Source organism: Artemia franciscana, chromosome 18, assembly GCF_032884065.1.
Source record: "Artemia franciscana chromosome 18, ASM3288406v1, whole genome shotgun sequence".
NCBI classification, from domain to species: domain Eukaryota; kingdom Metazoa; phylum Arthropoda; class Branchiopoda; order Anostraca; family Artemiidae; genus Artemia; species Artemia franciscana.
Genome location: NC_088880.1, coordinates 909,488 through 935,589, shown reverse-complemented (window position 1 = coordinate 935,589; position 26,102 = coordinate 909,488). Strand labels below are relative to the sequence as shown.

The window sequence follows — 26,102 nt, the reverse complement described above, 5'->3', positions numbered from 1 at the left end:
ACTACCCCTTCAAGAGAATACCTTCGTAAGTTGCTAGGTGCCATATGTTTTTAGCTCAGCTGTTTTCTGATTTTCACCCGCCTTTCTTTTTTAAATTTTGCTCCCACTACTACCAAAACTGCTTAACTGCGTAAGGAGATCTTATTCGTATTATATATAGATCTTATTATAAAAATTGTATTCCGTATGTTTCCGGATCTTTTAAAATCACTGCCCTTGGTACGTTAATAAACGTTTCGATGATCTCCCAACTTTTATAGATAGGTTCTTTAATTGTGCATAAATCAAGCATTAGATAGAGTCAAATAATGATATAGGTCTTGTTTAATTTGTGGTTAACGTGTAAAATTTTGTTTAAAGAGTCGCAGTAAATCTTGTGCGCATACTTCTGCGCAATATGAACTGGGTATAAACAAAACCGCAAAATGACGTTTTACCATGAAGTATCCAGTAATCTGACATGTGGGAATATTTTTTAAATAGAGCAGCACAAATTACAACCTCAACTTCAAGAATGTATCTTTCCTCCTTTTTTGATAAATCCTCTATTGTTATTTCACACTTTCGCCACCCGTGTACCTCTGAGCACAGAATCACACTTTTAGAGATTGGGCTCAGATAGTTTTCCTTGTTTCTTGACGCTTAAAAAGTGTCTTTTAAAGACAACACCAGGTGCCTGCGCAGGGACCTTTTTTTCAAGGAGGCCATCAATAAAAGACACACTTTTTTGACAACTTGAATAAGAATTGTCCCGAAAATCAGAAAAACTCACGTTTTTGGGGGATGAGACCTAAGGTCCCCCTCCCCTCTACGTATGTTCCTGGTCCATATATCCAAATTTAGCTTTATTTAACTTAGTTTCTCATTTTTTGAAAATGTGGTTCTAGAACGCTTCTTATGTAGCGGGATTTGGCAGGTAGTCACTTGAAGTACTTGAAGAGAATTGGAGTACAATGGTCATCGAAATATAAACATTATTGTATAAAAATATTATTGAAAATAATGATTATAATATTATGAAGAGTAATTAAATAATAATTAAAAATATTCATCATTACATTTTATAAAAATATTATTAAAATAATAAAAATATTATTTTACTTGATATAAATAAATAAATGTTGCAGCCTGAACCCATCTTAGGTCTATTCATACCTGAATGAAAACCATAATTGTCTCAGATTTTTCTTTATCTTCTTTGAAAATTTAGGTGTTTTTGAAGCGGTACCACATTTTCAGCTGTGTTGTCACGTTGAATCATGGAAACAAATAAGTAATTCGAATTTTTCTAATTTGACAACTCCGACCACAAGATTCAAACAAACAACGTTGATCCCAAAGAAAAGTAGACCTCTCAAAATTTAGAAGTTTTTGAGGAAGTAGCATATTTTCAGCAGTGTTGTCACGTTGAATCATGGAAACAAATAAGTAATTCGAATTTTTTTAATTTGACAACTCCGACCACAAGATTCAAACAAACAACGTTGATCCCAAAGAAAAGTAGGACTTTCAAAATTTAGAACTTTTTGAGGAAGTAGCACATTTTCAGCAGTGTTGTCACGTGGATTGACGGAAATCAGAATAAAGAGCTAAAAACATATGGCACAAAAAAGCATAAGAAGGAGTAGCTTTTCTTTGAAGGTTTTTTGCATGTTTTGTCAAATTTAACCAATTAGTGCCCTAGAAGCTTCATGATTGGTGCCATAGAACGCCTTCAAAGCCTGGCTTTGAAGGCGTTCGACCTATTACGGTTACTCCTATTTTTTCAAAATTGTATGAAGGATTCCTTGCAGATTTGCTAAAGGAAAGAATCCTACCTCTTACTGACCTGAAGCAATTCGGAAACCTAAAATCAACTTCTACTTCCCACTACCTCGTTTCTCTTATTGACCGCATCGGAAAATCCTCGAAAAGCCTAATTTCTGGCTGAACTTAATTTTCATTGACCTTCAGAAAGTCTTTGACCTTGTTAACCACAATATTTTAATTGAGAAACTAGAAACCGAGTTCAATATCGATCCCTTACTGGTAAAATTGGTTGCCTCCTTTTTAACAAATAGATCGCAGGTGGTTAAATACCAGAACCATTACTCAAATCCTCTCTCTATCTACACAATGGCATACCCCAAGGAACTCTCCTAGGCCCCCTCCTTTTTTCAGTCATGAATAACAGCCTCGCGAAGGAAGTTCCTGACCGTTGGAAATTTGTTTGTTGAAAGTTGCTTCAGAAATTTAATAAGCGACCCTATGAGTATTCTCAATGAAATTGGAAGTGAGGCTTTGGACTTGGACATGACAGTAAACCCCTCTAAGTCCATGATAATGCCGATTTGTTTCCTCAAATCCTCGCCCTGTTTTCTTAATCCTATCCCTCCTGAAATTTATGCGTCCTCGGTTAAATTACTTGGAGTCACAATTTCTTCAAATTTAAAGTGGGATATCCACGTTAAAGATATCATCCATAAAGCTCATGCGTCTATCGCCCTCCTTAAGCTCCTACATACATATAGTGTCCCCCCTTCTCTAGGTTGTACACGTCTTTTGTCCGCCCGCGTCTTGAATATGCTTCTCCAGTTTGGCACCCTGGCATCTCCCGTGAAGAATCAGACAAAATTGAGTAAATCCAAAAAAGAGTCTTGCGAATAATTTTCATAGAAGGCAAGATGCCTTACTCTCTGATCCTAAAAAAAAGCTAGTTTGGAAACCCGTGAGCGAAGGAGGTCGTCCTTGTGCCTCCGTTTTTCAAAAAATGCAATAACGAACCCTCTGACGGCAAGTATTTTCCCCAAACGTCACTCGCCATCCAGATTACGACAGCCTCGAGCTGTTTCTGAGCCTATCCCAGTTTTGTCCCCCATTCGCTGCGTTACTTCCAGATAGGAAAAAACCTTTGTCCCCTTCATCACAGAAAAAATAAATAAAATATCCAACTAGTTTCTCCCCCCTTTTTTTTCATGTGAGGTGCTTTAGGTCGTAGCACTAATTTGCTTGCCCCCCCCCGCTGTTTTGGTTTAGTTTCCCTTTTAATTCATATGTGTTTTATGCTTCGTTCTTTTTTTGTGAGTTTTTGGACTTTTTTTAGTGTCCCTTTTAATTTGTAGATATATATATTTATTTCTTGTTCTTTTATTAGATTTTTTTGTCCCCATCCCTTTTTTTCTGACTTGTATTTGTTCAAGTTTAGTTTGACCGATTTTTTTTGTTTGACTCATAATTTGATTATTCATTATTATTAGTGTTTTTGCTTTGTTTGCTTTGTTAGTCGACTCCGAAGTCTGAATTCGGCCCTTTGAGGGCTTGTGATAGTGATCTTTTTGAAATAAATATCTTATCTTATCCTATCTTATCTAATCTTGAACAACAAAAATAAACATCTTAGGAAATTGCGGTTTTCAGGAGTGAATAGACAGGGGTGCAAAAACTGTTTCAGGGGTGCAAAAACTGTTTTTACTTTGATGCCATCGATCCTTTAACTTTCAAAGCATCACTGCTTGACGTGAAACTTAAAATGCTGATTTGGTAATGATAATAACGCTTATAGTGCTACAAGAGTTTGTAGAATTTTTATTCATCAATAAACGCGTATAGATAACAGTGCTTATTGAGCAATTATTCTATCCTTAAAATTTTATATTTGATTCGTCCCAAAACTTGCTTTCAATCCAATCAAAGAGTTCTTGGTACCGAACTGTAAGTAAGGAGTGACTTGGCCCAATTGTAACCGAAACTCGAACATAAAACAATTGCAATTTAATACAAAATAAACAATTAATTAAAAATAATTGGCTTTTCACGCTGATTCCAAATATATATGGTAAGTCTAATGTCGCCCACCAAAACTATGAGCCTGAGAAAACATGTCTGATTGGGGTGAAACACCCTCAAAACACCAAACAGTTTTAATTAAAATCACATCATCAGATTCAGAATGCCAGAGAACCCTACTTTAGAGGTTTCAAGCTCCTATATACAACAATGTGGAATTTTGTATTTTTTTCCAAAGAAAGATCACGGATACGCGTCAAATTTTTTTTTTTTTTTTTCTTTTTTCCTATATACAAAAATATGAAATTTTGAGTTTTTCTCACAAGAAATATGGTGGATGTGTGTTTGTTTTTCACTTGTTTGTTCCCCAGGGGTGTCGTATTGAACCAGTGATCCTAGAAGATCAGGAGAGAGCTCATATGATTGGAAATCAAAGTTCTAGCATCCTTTTAAAGTGATCAAAAAGATTGAAGGGCAAATAGCCCCCTCTCATGCCTCCTTTTCCCTAAAGACAAATGATCCAAATTTTGAAATAGCCATTTGATTCTGTGTCGTTGAAAGGTCGAATAACTGGGACTGTGAAGTTGGCACGATTCCAATAGTCCCTGGGGAAGGGGCTGTAAGTCACGCATTTTGCCCATTATTCATATATTATATTTGTTATTGAGAAGTATGCGGAATATTTTTTGGGTAAGGGGGAGTAATTTATGCTGGGGGATTTCCCCTGGGGAAGTTTTCTGTGGGAACGAGAGTTTCCCGGGGGAATTTCCCAGAGGAAATTTTATTCCATGATTTTAAAAACGGTTTTTCAGTTAAAGTAGGGAGCAATAATAAAACTTAAAACGAACAGAAATTATTCCGTATACTAGGGGAGCTGCCCCTTCCTTGACCCTCGCTTTTTACGCTAAAGTTTGAGTTTTCCTCACAATTCTTTGAGAGAGACTGCACGACCACAAGGGCCAGTAAATTTGAATGACATGTATTTTTATAGAACTTTAAGACTTAGCATAAATATCGAGGATTGAGGAAGGGAAGCTCCCTTCATATACGGGATAATTTCTGTTCATTTTAAGTTTCAATATTGCTGTTTACTTTCATCCGAAAAAACTTATTTTTGTTATTAAGTCTGAAAAAGACAAACTAGATACCGTTTTTCAGTAATAAATTACTGTAAAATAGTTATTTTTGCTTGGGCATGCTGTTCTAAACTTATATGGTGGTTTGCGAATATTTTTTGGCTTCTTTTTAGTTTTAGTCTGTCATCGCGAGTGTTCCAGTCAAAAACACATAGCCCCCATTTTAGGGAGCCCATCTTGGTAGTAGAGAGTCGACGATCTTTAGGTATTAGCAAAGAGAACAAGGGAGATTACTTCCTATAATTCCATGGGTGTACTTTAATTTCATTGGTTCACGTCAATTACTGATTTTCATAATCCGGTCTTTACTACTTGAGAAGATGTAATATCTTGAGATATAAATAGCCCTCCTTTTGAAAACCTTATTGGTTCTCCTGTTTTAAGTCTCAAGCCATAAGCCAGTAAAAAGAATGAATAACTTATATTCCACGTGATTGGTTCTTCTGTGTGAAGTTTTAAGTCAGTAAAATGACCAAAATGTTTTTGAACCACAATATTCTCAGTATTAGATGCTCAGTTTGATCTTCATGATAAGTTACGGATTGTGTGTTTTCAGGTGTCATTTTCTTTTTGTCAATCTGAACGTTTTGGCAAACGTTTTGGCGTTTTGGCAAACGTTTGTTGACATTTTGGAATTCAGAGTGTTTTTGAAAGCTGCAAAAATTGATTCCTTTGGTAAGTTGATTCTTTTTGTTTCATTAAATCTTCTTTTTCTCATTTCCGTTTTTTACAAGTTCAGACGGATCTTTATTGCTTTTCTTCTTGTTATTGAGATTTGTGAATTTTTTTTAGTTCTTGTTTCGTAATACTCCAATTTTTACATGAAACGCGGTTTTGGAAGATCTTTATTTTTCTTTTCTTTTACGAAATATTTTTTTTTTTTTTTGGCTTTTTGTTTTCGTATTACATTGATTTTATTTACATGAAATGCTAGTTCGGGATGTTCGCTTGTAATAGCCATTTGAGGATAAAAGTTTGTCTTATGTCACCTGATTGTCGATTTGAACTTGTCATATGCGAGAGGAGTGGTCTGGACCTGGCAAGTACGCAGAAATTCTTGCTGAAGAAGGGGGAAGGGAGAAAATAATAAAAACTTTGTACTTATGTGTTATCCCGACCACACTCAAGAAGTGAAGACAGGTTGATCATAATGAATTTTCCCTAAGTATGATGAAAATATAATACTTTAGCAGCAAAATTACGGTAACTAGAACAGAAAATTATTGAAAGTAGGCCGCCCAGAACACATTATATTAAATACCTAACCCAATCAACTATATATATATATTAAATATTTAGTCAAAATATACCTACATAGTAGTTTTCTCACTCAGGTTAATCGTATTATCTGAGAGTGCTCACAGAGAATTGAGATAATTTAGCATTTTCGGGAGAGGTGGGCCCTGAGGACCCCTGCTTGCATCCCTGTCCTGAAAACCGCAAACTTTCCCGTAGCTATCTCTGGAAAGATCCTATGGCACACTTTTTCGGTACATGAATTACGAAAGGCCAATTTCCCGGTCTTTTTTTTTTTTTTTTTTTTTTTTTTTTTTTTTTTTTTTTTTTTTTTTTTTTTTTTTTTTTTTTTTTTTTTTTTTTTTTTTTTTTTACATGAGCGTCAGTACAATAATTCAAAAGATTATATGATATTTTATTCTACAATGAGTATAGCAGAACTCGCTGAACTTAGAACACTGGGTTGATGCATCCGGGTTCCAGTATCTTGTTAAATTCTTGGATATTTGAACATTTATTGTTTATAAAATGCGCCGTATATTCTTTCAGTGGTGTCAATTTGCGAAAACCTTGAAAAAGGTATATTTTTGGAAATTTAGGAGAGGGGGTAGTTTTGCTATTATATTTTTCTGTTTTCAACAGTGGCGTAATCTTGTCAAAATTCTGGGGGGGGGGGAGTTGGAGCCAGTTTTTCCAAATCAAGTGAAAATGACAGTAACAATTGAAGAATGAGCCATTTGGTACTATGGAAGTACTATATAGTACTGTAAAAGTACTATACAGATACTCTATAGTACAATAAGGTAACTACTAACTACATACTAAAGAAAAAAATGATCCGTTTCTGTTAATGATTAAAATATGCAGGCTTATCTTAGTTTTCACAAGATTTGCGAAGAAACTAAATTTCAACTAGCGGGGAAAACTGTGTTCTGGGGGGGGGGGGTGAACCAAGTTCCGAGACGGGAAGTTCTCCCCCTGCCCCATAGCAAATTACACCCCTGTTTTTCAATAAAATATTAAAAGGCATTTTTTAAATTGAAAAAACTAAAAAAGACATTTTTCAATGAAAATATGAAACAAATTGTATTTTTGAAAATCCAGGAGGAAGTGAGGCAATTTTCTCCCTCCTTTCCCTCAAATGACGCCACTGTATCCTCTCATTTTCAGACATGGCTAGATTGGGTAATAAAATTATTTTCACCTGCTCTTTATCAACCTCGAAAAAACTTCCTTCATATTACATATACAACATAGAAAACAATGTTTAAGCTTTTTTACCATTATCTGGAACTTGCACAACGTAACACCACCACTATTAAACATAAACCTATCTTAAAATACATCCTATCTTTCGAATGCAAACCATTACCGGGCACGATGTGATTTTCTCCTCGAAGACCATTTATTGAATTATTTATTGATTTTTTTATTGAATTATTTATTATTTATTGATTTAGTATTTATAATTAAACAAAAAAAAACAAGTTTTTTTAAATGAAAGTAAGGAGCGACATTAAAACTTAAAACGAACAGAAATTACTCCGTATATGAAATATTTGAAATTACTAAAAATACTTTAGCGTAAAGAGCGAGGTATTGCAAGGAGGTAAACCCCTCGCATGCGTAATAATTTCTGTTCGTTTTCAGTTTTAATGCTGCTCCTCACTTTCAGTAGAAACAACTTTTCATATTTATTTTTTCATTGTTTTCTTAAATAATGCTAGGATATCCTGCGCCCCCTCCATTGAAAGTCTCGTCCCCAATGAGAAGTTCCTCCATGGAAAGATCCTCCCACGTAACCCCCCCCCCCTCTCCCCCCCCCCATTCAGCCAAAAAATCCCCCTGAAAACGCCTGTTCACTTCCCAGTAACCATTACTATATGTAAACACAGGTCAAAGTTTGTAACTTGCAGCCCCTCCCACGGGGACTGCGGGGGAATAAGTCGTCCCCAAAGACATAGTTATTAGGTTTTTCGACTATGGTGAATAAAATGGCTATCTCAGAATTTTGATCCGGTGACTTTTGGGGGAAAATGAGCGTGGGAGGGAGCCTAGGTGCCCTCCAATTTTTTTGATCACTTAAAAAGGGCACGAGAACTTTTAATTTCCGTTAGAATGAGCCCTTCCGCGACATTCTAGGGCCACTGAGTCGATACGATCACCCCTGGAAAAAAAAAAAAAAAAAAAAAAACATGCATCCGTGATTTGTCTTCTGGCAAAAAATGCGAAATTCCACATTTTTGTAGATAGGGGCTTGAAATTTCTACAGTACGGTTCTCGGATACGCTGAATCTGATGTTGTGATTTTCGTTAAGATCGTATGACTTTAGGGGGTGTTTCCCTCTATTTTCAAAATTGAGGTAAATTTTCTCAGGCTCGTAACTTTTGATGGGTAAGACTAATCTTACCACGTTCTTACATTCGTTACCACGAACTGTTTGATTTATATTACATTATTATGATTATTTATTTATGATTTGCTGATTTATTAATGAATTGATTATTGAACTATTTATTGAAATGTTTATTTTTATTTGCAATAAATCTGAAAATGCATCTGTTTCTTGATGGCCTCTAAAAATCTTCCTTCAAATCAAACAGTTCGTGGTAACGAACTGTAGTAAGGAGCGACCCGGCTCAATAGTAACCAAAACTCTAAAAAATGGAATTTGAGTACCAATAGCTACATCAAAAGAATCGCATTTTGATGCTGGTTTTAAATATATAAGTTTCATCAAGTTTAGTCTTACCCATCAAAAGTTACGAGCCTGAGAAAATTTGCATTATTTTAGAAAATAGGGGGAAACACCCCCTAAAAGTCATAGAAATTCTCAACGCCCCGCTCTTTACGCTAAAGTTTTTTACTGTTTTAAAATGTAGAGTTAAAAGAAAGAGTCAAACTTTAGCGTAAAGAGCGGGGCGTTGAGAAGGAAAAGCTCTTTCACATACGGAGTAATTTCTTTTCGTTTTAAGTTTTAACGTCGCTCCTTACTTTCATTTAAAAAAACGTGTTTATTTTATTTAATTACACAATTATAAAATTGTAAAACACAAAATTATAAAACACAAAAAAAGGAACAATATTTCAACTTTTTCACCGTTATTTGGAAGTTACACCTTGCAGTGCCGTGTCTCAAAAAATTATGCTCTATAGTCGAAATAGATATATATAGAAACAATTTATTTTTTTCTAAAAATATGATTTCTTCATAAGAATATTATGGTTTCCCCGCCCGAGAATTGTACGTTCCAACGATGGGAATAACAAACTCCTCTACTAACTATCAGTTACTCGTCCCCTTTACAGTTGGATCCAGCACAGTAGCTGCTATCTTACTTTAAAGTTGAAAGGCGCCAGAAAATAATGACCCCCGACCGAAGTGTCGACTGGGCTTCGTCAATGTATTTTTCTGAAATTAGCCAAGCAGAATATGTTTCTTTCAAAAGCAGGGGGTTCAGATTGATCGTCTGTGACAAGCAGGTACCCGAGCTGCCAAGTAATAGGCACTGGGGTAATGGCTGTCTTGCAGATTTTAACGTGGTGTATTTGATGAATGATGTTAAGAATTTTGCTAGAAAACATGCAATATTGATGTGACGTCGCTAAAGAGAGTTATAATTTAAATACACGTTAATTACAGCTGCTTCTGAGAAGAGGTGTTCAAACAGGGACAGGGCTGCATCCAGGACTTTTTCACAGGGGGGGGATTACAAAACGCATCAGAAATTTTTTTGTATTAATGTTTGTTAGGGTTTAACGAGTCAGACAAGTATTTCGTGGAGGGGGGTCAAATCCCCTAACCCCCTTGATGTGGCCTTGAATAGGGGTGCTAATTCACGGGAAGGTAGGGGTACATCATTCTTTTTTAAATTTTTTTTAATTAAGACAAAAAATCAAAATGTAGGGGGAAATTTTTTCTTTTCAATTTCCTTTAAACAAAATTGCAAAAAACATATTTACCAAATATAGATGAGGGGGCAATTGCGGTGAGGAGGCAGTTACCCCTCTAATTGACAATCCTGGTGTCAAAAAAAAAAAAAAATGCATATTGTGAAAATTGAATGTGGAATTCCGCATATTTGTATTAATTTTTTGGCTTTTCGATGCAGTTGGGGTTGAGCTGAACTCCTTTTCTAGTCTGCTGCTGCCATTGAGCGACTAGGTAAGCAGTTAAAACTATTTACAGTATTAGAAATTACTTCTTTTATTATAATTGCAATAGGGGGAGGGTTACGAGGTTAAGAATCAAAGACTTTTAGAGAGATGAGGACTGTAATACTCTTACCCTTATCCGCCAAGGGGAAACAAGTTCAAGCAATTACCAAAGTCTGTATTTAAAAGTAATGACTCTTAATATTTCAATTTTCTCATATTTTTGAAGTTTAAAGCTCTTTTAGGCGGTTATATGGTTTCCTCGGATTGAATGTTGTTTGGTTACCTCAACTCTTAATACCTCAATTCTAATATAATTTATGATTTCAATAATATTTATATTTTTCATAGTTTTTATAAGAAAATATTCGACTCCTTTAAAAAAAAAGGACCATGGCTCTAAATACTAAGATTTAAAACCAACCTAAAATATGTTTTTTTAATAGCTTAAGACAGGCACACAAGCTTCTAGGCTGGGAACTTGTTTGGGGTTGGGGGATTAAAATAAGTAGGTAAACTGTGTAGAAGCATAAAAAATTCTTGGAAGAGCGACAAAGATCTTCAGATTTCTTGGTGCCCATGGTCCTACTCCTTCCCCCTCTTTCAATATATGCCTAATATCGACTCTTGAATTTATTTAACAAACTATTAACAGGCCAATTTTATGACTAGTTTGGCAGAGTTCGACCAGTTGATTTGATTAAGTTGTGATTAAGAAAAATCTGACTAAAGTATAATTCGCTGCTGCACCAAGCTCTTTCAAGGGTTCGACCAATTAATATGGTTAAGTTGTGATTAAGAAAAAAATGAAAAACTGACGAAGCCGCCTGAGGCAAATACTGGAGATGGGATGACTGGAGTGGAGATGGGATGGGATACTGGAGATGGGATTGGGATGGAGAATCTCCGCACGCTTCTCCATCCCAATCTATTCAAAACCCACCTCTTTACACTCTCCCAAGAAGTTATAATGTCCCTTGAATCCTTCCTTACTACGTTATCCCACCCATTCGGGGGTGACCTGCTTTACCTTTGGCCATAGATGGTTGGCCGACAAAGACGATCTTTGGGAATCAATCCGAAAGAATTCATATTTTGAAAATGCCACGATGAAGATTAACTGTAATGTCATAACAATGGCGTCAATTTACAAAAAAGTAGGGGGGGGGCTAAATGTATGCTTCAAAATCTAGCGGAGGCAGTTTTGTTGTTAGTTTCTATTAAAATACTGAAAGAGGACATATTCAGTTAAAATACCCAAAAAAAAAACTATTTTCCAAATCTGGAGGGGGAGGAAAAATCCTCGAGGGCAGCTCCCCCTTCTAATTGGCGCCTCTGCTCAATGGAAAAAAAGACAGTCAGGTTTTGATAATATACGCAAATCGTGGGAAGCAAATTTATTTAATGCAACAAGCTTAATACAGTTTAAAAACTGGACTATTTGTCTCTCTAGAGATGAGGAATGATGTGAATGGGTTACAAAAGCTCATCATAAAAATACACCATTATAATTAAATATACTTTTTAACTCAGGAGGGTGCTACAGTAATTTCTCTTTGTTCTACCTAGATTCATTTATGTAAGTTATCACTTCCATGATTTAAAACCCTATCAGGCATGCTCGGAGAAGGATAGAGAGTTTTGACTCGGTCCACCAGAAGACTCCCCCGAATTTTCAGCATACATACATACATATATAATTTTCAAAACTATAATTTTCAAAATAATTTTCATATTCATAATTTTCATAATTTTCAAAAATAATTTTCAAAATTTTCAAAAACTATTGGGCAAATTATTTTTAATTATAATTTAATACTAAAAAAACTAGATAGTGATATAAATTGGAAACCGGTTTTTCTTATCCTTTTCTCCTTCTGTCTCTTTTTTTGTGTGTGTTTGTGCTGTTGCATTGGTGATTTCTCTTTTCATGATATATATATATATATATATATATATATATATATATATATATATATATATATATATATATATATATATATATATATATATATATATATATATATATATATATATATATATATATATATATATATATATATATATATGTGCGCGTGTGTGTGTGTGTATATATATGATCTCTGATTTACATCTCCCCTCCCGCCACCCCAAAAAAAGACGAAAAATTCTGCTTAGGTGCTTACATCCTTTGCTGAATTGTCTGAATAGCCAGCATTTTAATCAGACTTTTAAATCAGTTTTTTGGGGGGACAGGAAGTCGTAATTTGCTTCAGGTTAAAATTCGAGGGTATTCAACGAAACAAGAGGATATTACTTTTATGGGTAGTTTTTCCGATGCTTAATCTTAATTGTTCGCGGTCACGGGTTGATGAAGCCTGCAGTCGGCTTCCCTTCTTTAAAAAGCCTCGCCTAAAGGTATAACAAGTGCCTTTTGAATGCACACTATGTCGAGAATCAACATGTCTAACGTTCCAACGTACTTTGGACTGCCTGGATTTACAGGTTTATTGTTTCCCTCTTTTTTTGTAAATCGCGTGGTTTCGAAGCTGGGATGGAACCCCGTTGAGAAGAAACAGAATAATACTTAATTACATTTGTCATAAAAATGATTGTAAAAAGTGGTTGTACATGCATGAATGATGGAATGTAAAAAATATTGTTTTTGTCTAACAAAAGCGGTTGCAATTCTGCAGACGCTTCCAATTTTGAAAACATGAATTCCAAGTCTATGCCACAAAGCAACTGAAATTAAAATTATTGGCACCCCTCCAAGTAAAACTGCCCGTATTTGTTGAGCTGCATTTACCGATATTTTAACGATGGAACAAAGACAAAAAACATTAGTCTCCAAAAAAATGAAGCTGGTTCCAAAGGCGGATCTAGAGCAAAATCTAGGGGCTGCTCCCTCCTCAACGCCCCGCTCTTTACGCTAAAGATTTATACTGTTTTAGAAGTAGAGTTGAGAGAAAGAGTCAAACTTTAGCGTAAAGAGCGGGGCATTCAGGAGAGTGCAGCCCTTTTCTTATAGCCCTTTTCTGTTGGTTTTAAGTTTTAATGTCGCTCCTTACTTTCAGTTAAAAAACCTTGTATGTTTTACTTAATCATTTTTAAATTTAGATGTAAAACTATTAATATATAATAATATAATATATAAACTATAATATTAATATAGCGCTCAATAATATGGATTAGTTTGAAATATAGATATAGTACGTGATGTTATTTGAGCTTGAGAAGTTGACATTTTTTTTCGTATTATGGCCGTATTATCGTATTATCTTATAACTTATTCTACTGCGACCAATGGCTAAGCACCCACTGAAAAAAAATCTGTCTTACTCTCTAACCCATTTTTAGAAAATATATGAGGGACACCTTTGCGTTTTGAGCTAGGGGACGCCCAGTTTCAGAAATCATGTACACCAGGGGGTCGCGTTCCAAGCGTGGTGGAAAGTGGATGGCCGCTTGGTTTTGATTGGATGATTTTTGTAGATTTCTACCAGCCCAATTAAAGAAATTTCAACACTGACTTCAATAGAATTGATCCCGTCTATTTACTGTATCTAATGATGTCTTACAAGAAAAAAAAAATGTCTCTGGAAAATTCAACATTTTCCGCTCTCCTCAATAGAATGAAATTGATTCAGCATTTTGGGTATTTGAAAAAAGATGTCATGCCTAAAACAAAAAGTTTTATGTACAATTTTATAAATTAACAAAAGAGCAAAGCTAAGGCCTTTAATCTCTTTGCGGGAACTATTTTTAGCCATGAAAAAACCTCATAATCGCTTTCCTAGAAAATCGCAAGTATGTGAAACATGCTTCTTAATTTTAGCTGCGACGGCATATATTGTTTGGATTAATCAGCAGATTGCGTAGCACATGTGGCCCTTGAAGAAGTTTTGATTATAGTGATTTTAATACTAAAAAGAAATGCCAGATAAACAGTGGTACTAAATCACGAAAATTAGGAGGGGAGGGGCAAAATGAATTTGGGAAAATTTTGGGGAAAAATTTGTCATTTTTTCAACCTGTTCATTGAAAATATCCAAAAAGGCATTTTTCAAGGAAACTATGCCAGAAAAATGTATTTTTCGAAGTCTAGGGGGAGTGGTAGAATCTAGGTGAGGGGACATTTTCTCCTCTGTCCTTGAATTGACGCCACTTGGCAACCTCCTCGTTTACTGGTTACTCCGGGGATATCTTACAGATTTCTATCAGCGCACTAAAAGAAATTGACCGAAATAGATAGGTCTCTCAGACAGGAGGCCAAATATTAACAATATGTTGGTTCCCAAATCCACTAGCCTTTCAAAAAATAGATGTGCCTTCTTGAGCTATTTTGTACCACAAACTTCATTTTTGCTGATCCTTCATCCACGTTTCTTTTTTAAATTGACGCCCGCCACTACAAAAAATCGTTTCTTAAAAATCAATTCCATATATATATATATATATATATATATATATATATATATATATATATATATATATATATATATATATATATATATATATATATATATATATATAATCGTTCTTTTCATGATATATATATATATATATATATATATATATATATATATATATATATATATATATATATATATATATATATATATATATATATATATATATATATATATATATATATATATATATATATATATATATATATATATATATATATATATATATATATATATATATATATATATATATATATATATATATATATATATATATATATATATATATATATATATATATATATATATATATATATATATATATATATATATATATATATGCATATATATGGCTAAGCTTCCACTAAGCCAGTTCAAATAGACGGATTCGGTTTCATTGTCCTTGGTACTTTAAGTATTTTTCGCTTTCCCCCATAGAATTAAATTATTTCAACATGTTGGGTATTTTGGGCTAGTTTTGAATTGAATGCAGGATTTTACACTATCCCGGGTTATTCGCTCTGTTGCTTTTTCCGCTTGTTACTTTCCAAAGAAGCTCACCCTCTTATGCTTGTTATTTCACTTTTGTGTATCGAATCTCAAAAACCAAAACCAATTAAAGAAAAGTGGGGTATTTTCAAACTCTGTGCGTAGAATAATAATAAAAACAAATCTCGACATGTATTAGGTCTGTCCTGAGGGGGCTATGACTAGAATTCTAATTTTTCTTAAATTTGGAAACTTGTTAGCTGACAAGTGATCTGAAAGATAATAAATAGTTCTAGAATCGAAAGTATTTTAGTAGATGTATAAATATCTTTTTAATTGCACAAGTAAACAAGGCCAGGGAATTTTTCTAGTGACAAAGGTGAAAAAAGCTTTTGTTCAGGGACACCAACGGGGGAAGGGGGTAATTGTGCCTCCCCAGATTTTGACAAATGTCTGTTTTGGTATTTTCATCTTCTAAGAAATCGAACAAAACCAAAAATAGCCCCCTCTTCCTTTTGAAAAACACCCTTTTTATATCTTCGTCTAAAATAATCGAAAGAAATCCTTGGCCCCTCCCCTGACATTTTTGTAAATCGGTACCTCACTTTGTCTGAATAATGCTGTATCTACTGTTTGGATGATGGTCGGCTTTTAACCCCCCTGGAAAAATCCCCCGCACGGAACCCCCCCCCCCCCCCCGAGAGAAAGGAACGCGAAAGGAAATTTCCACCGAAGGATTTTACGTAGGGGGGAGGGTTTTTTCTGAAGTGTAGCCGGATTTCCCTGTATTATTCATCAGAAATCAAATTATAAAAAAAACAAGTTTTTTCAACGGAATTTTTCTAGTGACAAAGGTGAAAAAAGCTTTTGTTCAGGGACACCAACGGGGGAAGGGGGTAATTGTGCCTCCCCAGATTTTGACAAATGTCTGTTTTGGTATTTTCATCTTCTAAGAAATCGAACAAAACCAAAAATAGCCCCCTCTTCATTTTGAAAAACATCCTTTTTACATCTTCGTCTAAAATAATCGAAAGAAATCCGTGGCCCCTCCCCTGACATTTTTGTAAATCGGTGCCTCACTTTGTCTGAATAATGCTGTATCTACTGTTTGGATGATGGTCGGCTTTTAACCCCCCCCCCCTTGGAAAATTCCCCCGCACGGAAAATCCCACCCATGGGAAAGGAACGCGAAAGGAAATTTCCACCGAAGGATTTTACGTAGGGGGGAGGGTTTTTTCAACGGAAAGCAAGGAGCAACATAAAAACTTTAACGAACAGAAATTATTACGTAAATAAAAGGGGTTGCTCCTCCTTAAAACCTTGCTTTTTACGCTAAAGATTTGATTTTTTGTTCTAATTCCTTAAGAACGATTCCTGAAACACAATGGTCGTTTAATTAGAATAATAAGCTTTTTTGAAATTCTATAAAAGAACTTCATCGATGACGTTGACAGTTTTAATGTTGCGCCTTACTTTCAGTTGAACAATTTTTTATTTAATTTCTTACAGATATTATTTGTTAATGGGAAGCATACCGAACAAGTTTTCTTTTTAAGAAAAATAAAGATATTCATTAAACCGAAATGAGCAGAAATAAAGTCAAATAATCTTCAAAGAAAAAAACTATGGAGTCGAATTTGAAAAAAAAAAGAAATATTTTCTCCATGAAAAAGACTCTGTCAATAAAAAACCAAAATAAATTAATTCAAAAAACTTTTTCCACAAAATAAGTTTTCAAAGAATACTAAAATGCTCCATTAAGCCAAAAATGAGTATAAATATATTCAAATAATCTTCCAAGCGTAAAATTACCACACATCAACATCAATAAATACATTAAACCCAAAACGAAGTCAAGCTCAAAACGAGCAAAAATTAACACTGATTAGGGCTGACAACCCCCGCGCCTTCTCAAGAGCAGAACATAATTTGCACTTTACTGAAAACAAAATACATTTTAAGTGTTTTCACTTTTTTGACTTTAATAAATTAAGAAGTATTAAAACTATACGCTGTAAAAAAATTGTTTGAGATTCAACAAAAATTGTTTCTAATGTTTATCAACAACAACATAGGAATTTCGACACCTGAAAATCGGCGAATTGAATATTAAATACCTTATTGGGATTCACTGATAATTATTGAATTTTCAATTTGTTGAGAAACAAAAATGTTGGATTCCCATACACAAATTTAATTTTCAATTTGTTGACAAAACAACATGTTGGATTTTTAGATCCTTATTTGATTTCCATCTTGTTTACTGGATTTCCATCACTAGCGTTGTTGCAGTCCAATATCTATTACTATGATTCAGTTTCCCTTTTTCTTTCTGAAGCATTAATAAATACCAAAAATAAAACTCATCTATTTTACAAGAACAGAAAATTACAACAAAAAATTTCTCCCAATATGGCACCTCTTAACGGCTGCACTTGGTCATGGTTGAAATCAGTAGTTCAACGGCGTAGTAGCAGGCCGACAGAAGAAAAGAAATATCGATCAGGAAACAGTGACACACGGACCAGAAATGAAGATGAAATCAAATCGAGGCACAAATAAAGAGAAAGACTCTCCCCCCTTTTTGTACCTCCAGAGCTGTACGGTTGCAACAATACTGCCACCAATCCTGTCTTTTCTGAATACCTTTGACTTACTCATCAGGTCTGATGAAAACCCAAATTCGAGTCAGACTTAGAACGAACTGGAAATCACTACACACAAGAGTTCAGCTATTGCCAATAAAATGAAATAAAATATCTATAAAAATTTGGATGATCTGGAAAAACTAATGAAAACTGAGGGTTTAATTTATGATTTTATTATCTCCTGGAAATCTCAGTAACTCAAAATTTAATTTAGCAGAATTTTTTTTCAATATTTTATTTTAAGGGATTTATGCTTATTGACTACAAAGGTCCTTGTTTTATAGATAAAATATCTATAAAAAATGCAATAGTTGAATATTTTTCCACTGTAGCACAAAAAAAAATCTGCTACAGTTGGTTTTGAGCTCTGTGTCCATATTAAGATTCATTGACTTTTTTGGGGGTGTTTCTCCCTTTTTCGAAAATCAGGCTCCCTGTTTTCAAAATCCCTTAATCGATCAAAATTCCCTTTTCTTCTGAGGCTTGTAGCATTTAGTAGGTAATATTAAACGTAATGAAATTTATATATTTGGAATCTGCATAAAAACCCAATTCTTATCAATTGTTATCAAAATTCCATTTTTGAGTTTCAGTTACCATTGAGCTGAGTCGCTCCTTAATTACAGTTTAATGCTATGAACTGTTTGATAAAACCTATCAGTTTAACATCCTATTTCTTAATTTTTTATTTATTTTATTTTTTAATAAAAAACCGGAGTTCTCGAAGCACTATTCATGCTATTAAGTGTAGCATTTTCTAGTCCGGTTGAAATGTGCACTTGTTTAGCAAATTTACGTGTACGTAAAGGAACCACGTGTCCTTTACGTGTAAGCAGCAAATTTATGGCAAATCTAGGGAAGTTTTTTTTTTGGAACACTTTTTGGGTTTCATTATAAAAATGACGTTCATCGCAAAAGCAAAAGTTGTTCCCACGAAATGATTTTCGTTGTTAATTAGAAAAATTGAATTCAGAAAGTTATATATTCTCATCATTAGTAATGTTAAGATTGGGGTGGCATCTTAAGAAATTTTCTACCTACATAAACTCACAAAAAAATATATATAAAAAAGCAACTGTAAAAGTTAAAAGATAATTTTTTTTACATAAATATTTGTGTGTTCATTTTGCAGACAAGTAAGTTCAACTCAGTTCAAAGTAAAAATATATTTCCTTTTTTTTTATATTATCTTTTTATACTCACAGTTCAATTAGCATCCCCCTTTTTCTGCTATAGTTTGAATTGAATATATACTGAACGTATTATTTTCAATGGTACTATAAGTCAAATTTAAAATGATATTCAAGAAACTTCAAACTACTGTTGAAGTCCAAATCGTATTGATTAATATAACCTATTTATGTTTAAAATTATATTTTTTCTACTGAAAATTACATAAGTCTTAATAATTTCATTGATTTGTTGGAATACAAACAACAAATCACACTTTCAACAGAAAAAATGGATTTTATTCTCTTGTTTGAAGTTCAGCAAAACTTTTTGTTGGAATCAAATTTTTTCTTCGGTGGAAGGAATAGATATCAGAATATGTATATTAAACTGACAATACAGAGTTATTCATTTATTTTTTTTGTAAAGTGCAAATTATGTTCTGGTCTTGAGAAGACATGGGGGTTGTCAGCCCTACTCCTTTTAATTGTTGCTCGTTCTGAGTTTGACTTGTTTAACTATTGTAATTTCTGTTCGTTTTAGGATCTATTTATTCATGGTGATTTGTGGTAGTTTTACATTTGGAAGATAAGAAAAACAAACTCGTAGAATTTGACAAAGCTTTCGTCCGTAAAAACTTAACAATAGAAATCTGCTGGTTCTCAAAGCCTACTATGCGTTCAAAGGAAAGATAAACCTTCTTAAACTTTTTGGTGCCATATATTTTTAGCTTAACTTTTATGATTGTTCGCCTACATTTTTTCTTCTTCTTTGTTTTTTGTTTTAATGTGGCGCCTGCCAGGCCTACTGCCAAAAAAAAAGAACGTCCAAATAGAATTTTTTCAACAAAAATAGATTTGCGTTTTTTTTCTAAGTTTTTAAGATACTTATTTTGTGTAAACTCCTCTTTTTGTCTTTCCTTAGCACTTCTCAACAATATTAAAAAAATAAAACTGAAATAAAATTCTCAATTATGGAAAACTGTGACCCCTTGATGAAACTACGGAAAAATAATTATCTTTTGCTCTTTCTATTTAACTTCCTCAAAATCATAATTTTTTTTGTACTTGATAAAAAATTGTTAGCATATTTCTAGAACACTCAAGTATGAAATCATTCTAGGTTGTAGGAATAACAGGTCGTAAAGAAAATAATTTTTTTTAGGGGAGGGGTGAATAATAAAATGATTTTGGGAATTTGGATAAAAAGTACTAAAATATTCGGGAAAGATTAGGATTTCTAGAGGGTCTGAACCCCGAATCCTCCCCTCATGTAGGCTATGTATATGGGAATAACACAGTATTGATAAAATTAGGTACAACGGTAACAGATAGCCTGAAGCCCCTATTTGAGATGTCATATGACTGGCATTTTGCTTCCTCGAAAAGCCGGCAGACAGTAAACGCCTATATTATGCAAACGTCTCTTGTCTTTTACCCTGTCCAAATACAAAGAATACATCTAAGTGAAAATTCAAATTCACTTTATCAATAAGGTCATAAATTCTAGTAGTAGTAGTATTCCTTTTATCTTTATTCCTGCATTTGATATGGTATTTTTAATTTTTTTAGTGATTACAGAACAATGGTCGTGAAGCACAATTGAAACCCGCGTCAGAGACTAGTTTTGTTCAAATATGCCTATTTATGTCTAGTTATTATGTTTACTATGCCTAGTTATTACTAGTTTTTATATATAACTTTTATATACATAGTTTTATATAATGTAGTTTTTATATTACTAGTTATTATGCCAAGTTAAGGTTCTGCGGTCCTGACAAAAATTGTGAGCAATTTTTGACAAAAAATTAGTTATTTTCCGGTTATTGGAAACACCCAAAAAGTGAAGTTAGGTTAATCCTAGTGAAAAATAAGAAAACATAATGATGAAATAATACTTTAGAAACAAAATTACCGAAACCTAACCCAACCTGACGTAACCTAACCCCACCCCCACCTCTAATGTGCAAATATGTAGCCCAAATTATACAGTCCAATGCATTCTGTCAAAGTCCAATGCATTGTATCATCCAGCACTTGTTTTTGTAGCTATGAAACCGGTTTCCTGAGATGTAACCTAAGCGTACATCTAAAATCTGTGTAAAAATTTTACACAACAGAACAAATCAGTTGGTATTCAAATTTTTGCTAACTAACCTAACTACAGAGAAACTAAGATATTATTTATAACAAAAAAAAACCTTTGCTTTCTTTTTACCGGCTAAAAATTTTACACAGCAGAACAAATCAGTTGGTATTCAAGTTTTCGTTCTTTAACTGCCTTTAACATTTCGTAGAAGAGCATAGGGACAGTGTTACCTGACCTCCCCTTCTATTATACGCTTAACAAAATATATTTATATAAATCTATTAACCTTATTGCAACTCTCAAAGCCTTTCATTTTCAAAATATTATTGAAGACTTAAGTTCTAATTAAAAACTGAAAATGTTATATTGAGGATTAGTCGAGGAATCGCCCTCTTTTAAAACTGCGTACACCAGATGGTAAAGGCATGGTGCAGATGTACCATGCGTGGTACAAATAAACACCATTTGGGGGTAAGTGTATAACTTGTGGGGAACAATTGGTTTTGCAAGATGAGCACAAGGTTATGGAGAGTAGATATTAGATACTAGAGAGGTGTCCAAAATGAACTTGTTTCGGTACTTATCGGCTATATAAAATTTCGACACAAAAACTGGTGAAGTAACTTCTTTATACTGTCGATCATTTGGATGGCAAAGATGGGGCGGCAGTAAAGGCAGAAGGAAGAAATCTTTTAACGCGATTCTTTAATGACATTTTTGCGTTGTGGGTACATAATTCTAAATTGTAATTTTACAATTTTCCTAATAAAGTATTATATTTTAATCATATTTTGTTTTATTTTATTAGCTTTATCAAAAGTTTGGACTATATATTTGCACATTAAAGGGGGTGGGGGTAAAGCATGGTATATATTAAATACAGCAATGGTTCGTTTACGCATTTAATATATGTTATGCTTTACCCCCCCCCCCCTAATGTGCAAATATATAGCCAAACTTTTTTCTAAACTATTATATATTCATCATATTTTGTTTCATTTCATTAGCATTAATCGAACTTCACTTCCCGAGTGTCTATTATATTACCGATAAGTACCCTTATTTCTGTGAGATTCTTTGTGAAAGTTAAGAAAACCGTTTAAAGAATTCTCAAATTTGACTAATTAGTTTTGCGTATAATTTTTTTTCACGTTCCAGCGCTGCGACGCTGTTTAAGACGTCCTGGAAACTTCAGTTTAGCGATAAAAAAAAAAAAAAAAAAAAAAAAAAAAAAAAAAAAAAAAATCTTATAAAATGCGGTTTTCACTTGAATAGACGTCAGATGGGTCGTGCGGATAAAAACTATTTCTTTGTTTGATGTCTTTGGTCATCAAGGAGTTCGTTCGATTTAAGTCCTTAGTTTAAAGGGCGATGTGACCTTGCCTATGCTGTATTTACTTTCTGGTTTTGTTTAAGTAAAATCTTTTGTTAGACCTAGTGGTCATTTTCGCAAGTTTGTATACAGAACTCACTAGCTGATGCATACTTGAATTACGATTGTGCTTTTTTTGCGCATTCACCTGTCAAGCTTGAACCAATCCTAAAACAGGTAAATTATCCGGAAAAGTCAGGAAAATTTGAAAAAAAAATCCCAAAAAGTCTAACAGTGCAGAAGGGAGTGTCTAGACGCGAAGGACCTTTGCGTACATATCACTGGTTTTTAAAATTACCCTTTTTTGTATCTTCGTTTAAAAGAATTGAAAAAGTCCTTCTATATTTTCATGAATTCGTGCCCCTGGTCATTAACCACAAGTATGCATACGGGCACAGGGCCGTTTCCAAGATTTTTCTTTTGGAGGGAGGTTTACAAAATTATGATAATGATTATTAAGGTTAATGTGTGCAAAAAATGTTTACATGTATTTTTTTTTCCTTCTCTACGTCTGGGACAAAAATTGGGAGGTCGAAGGGTTCATGCCAGGTATCCTCTGAACCGGCCATGTACGGTCAATACAAGTAAGATTCCGTGATTATTTTCTGTTTGATAGTAACTTTTGTAGAATTTTACCACTTTAATAAAATTCAGCCATTCTAGGCGACGCTTCGCTGAGCCATTGATAAATAAGGCTTATTGGCATCTCCTTGTGTAAATGTTCCGGTGAAAGACCGAAATCTGGAAAATGTCGACATTCACCGATGAACTTCAGAAATTCCTTTTTATATCTTGGATTCAAGCAGCTTTGCCAAGTCAGCTTTGTCCGTCTTATGCAAAGTTTGATGGTAAAAGTTAAAATTAGGTTAAACTAGGTTATAAATGTCAGAAATGGGTTAAAAACCTAACCTATCACCATCAAACCTTGCATAAAACTGAATTAGCTGACTAAATCCACGGAGAAAAAAAAAGTAATTTCGGATATTCACTACTGAATGTTGACATTCTTCAATTTTGATCTTTCACAGCTTACTTATATGTTATACCGCCAACACTCAAGTTTACGCTATGTAAAACTCGATAACAAACCCGTTTTGTCTGTCTGTATTCAGAAACAATTAGCTTACGCTCAGTGGAAAACAAGTGGCGGGTGACATAATACATTGGAATTATATAATTCGGGCTAGTTTTTGCACAATAGGAGGGACGGAGGTTAGATCACTCTCCCCCCCCCTAATGTGCAAATATATAGCCCAAATTTGTTTCTAAAGCATTATATTTTCATCATGTTTTGATATTTTTTCACTTCCTGAGTGTTGGCGATATAATACATATATACCTTTCACAGTAACATATAGGCTACTGTAAAATGAGAAATATTTTAGGCTTAGGACATTGATCAGAGAGCAGCCAATTGTATAGCCCCTTAATCTCAAGTTCAATTCATCCTTTATTCTTTTGTTTACTAGTGTAACAAATCATGACTATCATCTCTTCCAAAAGCTACTCGTGCAAAACGCTGAATCAGTCTGTCGTCAACATAATCGAATTCGCCTCTGGTTATACTCACCTTTGAACCAAAGTTTGGCTGACGGTCGGGTGTAGTCACCCCACCTGGAGGCCTTTTCGAATAGCCACTGGCCAGATGCTGTTCTACTAAAATCACGAAAATTGTCTGAGAGATAAAGATGACAAACGAGCGGGGCGGGGATGGAGTTGATTACCATTGAATCCGCTTCGTCCTATCGGGGTTGCCAAAAAGACACTTAATTTTTTGGACACTTTTTCCACCTTGAATGACACAGGGACACCATACGGTCTATAAAGGCCATTTAGTAAAAAAAAAAAAAGGTTTTTCTTTTTATCAAACCCTCTTTGTTTTTATTTTTGTTCTTGTCTTCCGACATATGTGCTTGCTTTTATTTTGGGTTATATTTTCTTATTAAATAATGTGATTTTTTCTTTTTCGATGTTATGCTCCTTTTTATGTTTCGCGTAAAATGACAACTCTGTTCATAGTTTAATTAATGAAACACTTGATCGGACTTATAAAAAAAAAAAACAAACCTAAGCAAGCAGCGAAGGCTGAAAGTCTTGAATCTGTGTTTTAATACAGTTTTATGGGGGGTCACCAGAAATTATTTTACTTTGCTCACGTTGATATTTTGGTTGCAAAAAGTCCGGGGAATCAGTTGCTCCCTAGATTTTGAAGAATATCTTCTTTTGAAATTCTCATTAACAAAATCGAAAAAATAATTCCCCTAGATTATAAAAATACCCTTTTTACCTTCATAGAAAATCGAAAGAATCCTTGGTTTCCTTCATTTTCGTTAATTGATCTCGTTGCTGGCACTCAGCACCCGATATGAAGGCTGATTTTTTCAAGGTTACAAACCTTTTTGTTCCCTATCTGGTTTCTCACTTTTATTGTCAGATTGTGAGAAAAATAAACATGGACGTTTTACGGCTGTCTAACCATGAGAGCACATAGAACATAAATTCATGAGAACCATGCACCTAGCATGAATACTGTTGCGAAACTCAAATAAATAAAATAAAAAATATAGACCAGGTTTCCCTAGTTTTTGCTATTTATTCCATTTTTACAATACTATTCCAAAAAGGTTTGACTCAGGGTTAACGACGAAATCAAATTTTTGGAGACCAAATTTTTTTGGAGAATTTTGCTTCTATCCCTGTGAGGAAACTATGAAATCCTGAGAATATTTGATCAGGTTCGTAATCGGTCGCATCGGGGGGATCTATTTTCCAATATCTAGGGGAAACAAATTTGTCTTCTTTTAGCGAAAATTCCCAGAACCTAGAACCTAGAGGCATAAAAATATAGGGGGGGGGGTACCACCGCCTTGCCCCCCTAACTGTCGCCGTTTTCATCGTTTTCAAGTTTGATCCTATGAAATTGCTAGATTGATGGCCCTAAGGTGACTAGAAAGGAACGCACACGGTAAGACCATCCGTGCAGATCCTCGGAAGCCTAGAACATTTAGCGATTTTTAGATTTTTATATCCCCCCCTCCCGAATAAGTTCCTGTGCCTGTGTCTGAGCGTACGGTTCACTTAAGGTTGAATGACCTCATTTAGTTTCAGTTGCTAGAAATTGATGAATTGTTAGCTGTTAAATGAAAGAGCGACTAATTCAAATTTGTAAAAAAAATATATATTATGACACTACTAAACTCAAACTTTTCAGTTTAATCAGTTCTTCATTCAATTCAATTCGTTTTTTCAGCCCTATCATTTTTCTTGTCTTTCAGTATGTCAGTCTAAATCAGCCGAGTCATTATTTAGGGCTATTCATGTTTTTTTTGCGCCTTAGTAAGAGTATTCGGTGTTAAGGTCCTTTTTTGCTATATATTACCTTTGTCCGTTGTTAAAATAGCTGGAGGTTAATTGCCAACAGGGTTTAAAACACGGGTACATTATGATTGGTTTGTTCTGAAGTTTTGACTTCTGCACAAGGCTCTCATACCTTATTTTATTTTAAGGGAATTATTTAGAGGGAAATAGTTTTTCAGTGAAAACTAAAACTTGAATTAAAAATGAGCTTGAAGTATCTTAAAGAAGATGTAC

At 34.1% G+C, this 26,102-nt stretch overlaps 1 protein-coding gene across 1 annotated transcript in view; it reads left to right on the top strand.

Moving 5' to 3' along the window:
- LOC136038485 (transcriptional enhancer factor TEF-1-like) overlaps positions 1 to 26,102 on the top strand; it is a 189,240-nt gene that overhangs the window by 75,723 nt on the left and 87,415 nt on the right. Inside the window, exon 3 of the mRNA XM_065721560.1 lies at positions 5,458 to 5,576. The gene's annotated coding sequence lies outside the window, so the exon portion shown is untranslated. The remainder of the gene's footprint in view (positions 1 to 5,457; positions 5,577 to 26,102) is intronic.